At 44.9% G+C, this 5,000-nt stretch overlaps 1 non-coding gene across 1 annotated transcript; it reads left to right on the top strand.

The window, feature by feature from the left end:
- Positions 1–2,067: 2,067 nt before the first annotated feature.
- TRNAD-GUC lies at positions 2,068–2,144 on the top strand. Its single transcript has one exon. It is a non-coding gene; the product is annotated as a tRNA-Asp (tRNA).
- The last annotated feature ends 2,856 nt before the right edge of the window (positions 2,145–5,000 follow it).

The raw sequence follows: 5,000 nt of genomic DNA, 5'->3' as shown, positions 1-5,000 counted from the left end.
GACCTCTGAATACAGTGATCCTATGATCTAGATAGACTCCGTCCTTTTTTTTTTTTAGATAAGGGTGACTCAATAAATTGGGGGTGGGACCTGCTGGCATAATGCAGGCTGGAACGTGGGAATTCGAGGTCTCATGAACGAGTTTTTTTTCGTGGACAAACATACTTTCCGGTCTTTTTATGGATCCTTTTAGATCTACGGGCCGGCCGTTCACATGAGCATAGGGAATCTATACTAGAGCCTTCGACTTGGCCCCTGGCAGGATAGGTGAGGAATCACTCTTGATCTGATCTATTGGGGCCTACAACTTCGCCAAAGCCGACTAGCATCCCTTTCCGTGGTGAACTGGCCGTCCCATACCTTCATTTTGTCTCATGTGTGTTGAACATTGTCTTCCTCGGTTCCAGCTTCACTGATGTAGGTAGGGCTGGGCGAGAAAGGGTCCCCTCTTGCCTATTAGTAAGCGGGCCTTCGATTCCACCGGGGTCTTACGGTCTCATAGAGGGGGGAGAACTACCTAACTAAAGAAGAATAGTGCTCTTTATAAATAAGAGTAGGCGTGGAGAGCTTTTTGCGGGGAAACTTGCAAGTCAAGTTTGGGGGGAGGCGGGCGTCGACCCAACCTTATGAGTATTCGGACTATAACAGTTCCGATGAACAGTCACTCACTTTTGACAGTTATACGATTCCAGAAGATGATCCAGAATTGGGTCAATCACGTTTATTAGAAGTTGACAATAGAGTGGTTGTACCAGCCAAAACTCATCTACGTATGATTGTAACACCCGCTGATGTACCTCATAGTTGGGCTGTACCTTCCTCAGGTGTCAAATGTGATGCTGTACCTGGTCGTTCAAATCTTACCTCCATCTCGGTACAACGAGAAGGAGTTTACTATGGTCAGTGCAGTGAGATTCGTGGAACTAATCATGCCTTTACGCCTATCGTCGTAGAAGCAGTGACTTTGAAAGATTATGCGGATTGGGTATCCAATCAATTAATCCTCCAAACCAACTAAACCGGGGAAGCTGAAGCGGAAATGCAATTCTCGGGTGAGGGAAGGGGGAAGCTCCAGGAAGGCTTCGCTCGCTCGCTCAAAAAGCTCTAACGCTCGTTTACGAGTGGAGTGCATAAGCCCTTATTGAAGTAGGGTGAGGCCTTACTACACGAGCTCGTAAGTCAAGCACGGAACGAGCCTTGTCTACGAAGCTTCGCTTCATCATCTTGCTTGCTTCTGGCGAAGCTTAACGCACTATAACATAGGCATGCATGATGGTATGGTAGGAAGACTCCTTTTAAGGCCGACCACTACATAGGAGCGATAGGAAGCCAAGCCGTCAAAAGGAAAGGCGAGCAGCCCTTATTGCAATAGCAAACGGCCTACTTATAGCCCTATTTATACCCTTTCTCGGGGACTTCAACGGGCCTTACAAGCTCAATAAATTGCAATTCTTCACCTTTTCCTCAGACAGTGGGAATGCATTTTCTTACTTGATTGACATTGACAGATATGTGTACCACACCGAACAAGCAATATGTCATATGCTTGATGTACCAGCCAAGCCAGCTCTTTTTTCTCAGTTCCCTTATCCTTAGCGCAAAAGTAAAAAGAAAATGAAAGAGAGTTTGTATTTGCAAATGAAAATGAATATGGATCTAAATAAATTAGATAATCAATCAATAAATAAGAATTGGAATAATAGAAAAAATATCCTTCGCCCCTTATCTCTTCATCATCGTCGGTTCCGTCACTTGTGGTATTCGTTTAGAATCTTGTTGACCCTACTCGCTTACTCCTATTTTCCTTATTTCTTTTTCGACATAATTAATTAGAACTTTCTTGAAAGAATGGGGTTCTCTCTGGGGGGGCGCACCCTCTCTTCCTTTTTGAGAAGATGGGCTTGTTTTTTTTTTCAATAAGTTCTATTGCTTTGACACATTTAGTATATAACATAATATATATAAGAAAAAAGTACTAAAGGCGAAGGGCATTCTGTTGTACAGCTACTTTGGTATAGTTACAAAGGTAACGGTAGGTGACTGTTGAATCGACAGTAGTTACGAAAGGGGGAAATAGCTCAGTTGGTTAGAGTGCTGGTCTGTCACGCCAGAAGTCGCGGGTTCGAACCCCGTTTTCCCGCCCGATCTTTCTTTCTCCTGAGGTCATACCTCTGCCACTTTACCCTGAGTTTCACTAAGGCATATAACCCCATTCGGGTAAGAGGAGCAAGCAGTGGGGAACATCTATTTATATGCGTGTTAGCATCAACAGCATCTTTTTTCAAGTCAATTACATCGATCCTCGGTGCTAGGTACTCAGGTAAGTCAATCCTGAGGATAGAACTAGAGCAAGTAAGCTCATCGCACTATCAAGTCAGTCAGGAATTAGCGTATAGAAACGTATGCGCAGGCGCAACAAAGCGCTCATCCCTTGTTCTTTCGCTTGGAAGCTCAATCCCCTCGCTTCTTCTTTCGCCTCTACGCTCGTGCTTTCAGCAAGTTCGTACCAGTCGTCAGTCAAGGAGGGAGCTCCAACCTCCGCGCCTAGCCGCAGCCTAAACGCTGGTTCTATCCCGGCCAAGCAAGCAAGGGGAACCCCGGTGGGAAGAGGAAAGAAAGATCAGGGGAAGAAGCGGGGTAGAGGAATTGGTCGACTCATCAGGCTCATGATCTGAAGACAGCAGGTTCGAATCCTGTCCCCGCCTCTGCACAAGGCTATCCTTCGTTGCACACCTAATGGAAAGCACTGGCTAGATTTCCGATGAAGGAAGCCGTCTACTAACCGGAATACTACAGCAGAGGACAAAACTAGGGACTTCGAAAACGAGGATAGTTTGCCAGGTAGGGATACCGTTGTTCGAATTGAAAAAAGATACCTTTCCCCAGAGAGATAGGATTCGATTAGGGATACCGATAAGGAAGGGTCTGGTGCTCAGGGAGTACTAGCTCCTGCGTTAGCCTCAATCGAACCATTCGCCATTCCTAGTACTTTTTTTTTAGGAGCCGGTGCCGAAACAGAGGTGGGAGCCGTAGAAGATCCAATGAACTGTTCCCCTTAACAAAGCAATCGAAGGAAGGGACAAGATCAAAAATAATTTGATCACAGACTTGGGGCTTTGTTGACACGGGGTTCGTCGGCCCGGCTTTCACTTGGAAAATAGGAGATTGAGTTCCACATTAGTGCAAGCCAGATTAGACCGTGCTCTTGTGTCCCCTTCTTGGGATTCTCTTTTTCAATCGTAAAGACTCTTTACCTTGCTTTGGAACAGGTTCCCCCTCTGCTGTTACCGGCGATGTTTTGATCCTCTTGAGTTGAAAGAGCAGCAAGGGCAAATGCTTCTACAAGGTCATCAACTCCTCGGGCAACAACGTCACCTGCTTTTTTAGGTTGCTTCAGATATAGATGGGTAAGGTCTTTCAAAGGCTTTTGGGGATGAAAAGGTTGGCTTCAATAGTCTATCTTGCCTTTCTATTCTCCAGTGTAGGGTGACAGCAGCATTTCATTTTCTCTTTCCTAGATCCATTAGAAACTCGTCGTAAATAGCGGCACGTTAGAACATTATCTACATGTTTCCTTTTCTTGCTTCATGGCACATGCCTATTGTAAAACATACCTACCGGGAGAAAAGTACCAGTTTGTGAACATGCCATTCCCTTTCTTCGTGCACTCATTTACTAGATAGTCAGGAACCTTCTTTGACTTGACCAGCTTACTTTACTAGTAGAGTAGTAGGCCTTTGCTTCTGAACGACCTTACAAAATGGATCAACTAGAAATGAATCGGTGTCATAAACGAATTTCGCTAACCGTAGTAGTAAATAGCGTGACACCAAGCAATCGATCAAAGCCAACTCAAGTTGTATGGAAGGTGGACGGTCGAATTACCCAACTAAATGAAGAAAGCAATCCGCATAGCCGGAGTCCAGTTGGATAGTTCAGGCTACGGAAGAAGACATGATGCCATTTCTCTTATCGATACAGGAAAATGAGCTATTAGTAGAACTACCTGGAATTGCCGTGAACCATCCGAGAGTAACCGCGCACCCGAGGTGTTCAAAGCCCCTTAGCAATGGGAACGGAATAGCGGAAATTCCATACGTTGATCACCAATGTTGCATGTCTTTCCTTAAGCTGGAGTACTTTGAGTTAGAAGGCCTACTTTATTCGTCCTTTTAAAGCCTACTTATTCGTCTAGCTATTTCCAATTCTAATAAATAACCCGATCATATCATATCTTGGAAAACCCTAAGACTACCCAAGGCTGTACCCTACAGTGTTACCTATAGTCTATACTTGTGTATACGTTGCCTTCTGGCTCAGCAGGTAGCAACCAGATCGAGATTCCTCATTTCATCCCGAAGGAAAGCTCGGTGGAATCACCTATTTCTACCCTTGTTGGTTGCCCTTCCAATCAGAAAAAGAACAAAAAAAGCGAGAAAACGTATGCACAGGTTTCCTGTGCAACGGCTTTCGAGTATAATAAATTAGGAAAATGATGATTCCGTCCAGCTAAAGATCATTCGCTCTTACCTCGTTCTGAGGGGGCACTACCCGGAACCGCTGATCGATACCATCCACCTCTTGCATTTTAAGCATATAGGCGCATGGAAAGGACGGGATATGTCATACAAAGAAGTTTGAATCAAATCACAGTCCTTGATTCGCCGTATCGTCTTGTGCAGACAGCAATGGTGGCTAGTGTAAGTAGGGATGACGGATCTGACGTGAGTCTACCGATCCTAAAATGGTGAACCGGATTGTTTTTTTTGAGGAATCTTTAAAACAGTGACTTTTCTCTGCGCCAACCAGGGGCGGTAGTCCCACGTATTTATCTGTTAGAGCTTCGGTCATGATGTTCAAAGCTGTGCAAACCTCCACTCTATGATCAACAGTAGTATTAGGACTAAAATAGATGCTTGATTTACCGTCGCTTACCAGCTGGCAGATGAGGCGCAGTAAGAATCAAGACAGTTCTTCAGACAGGCTGCATTACTTGCATA

Source organism: Hordeum vulgare, unplaced genomic scaffold, assembly GCF_904849725.1.
Source record: "Hordeum vulgare subsp. vulgare unplaced genomic scaffold, MorexV3_pseudomolecules_assembly, whole genome shotgun sequence".
In the NCBI taxonomy this organism is placed as follows: domain Eukaryota; kingdom Viridiplantae; phylum Streptophyta; class Magnoliopsida; order Poales; family Poaceae; genus Hordeum; species Hordeum vulgare.
The sequence above is the reverse complement of the archived record's forward strand: the minus strand, read 5'-3'. Positions and strand labels throughout refer to the sequence as shown.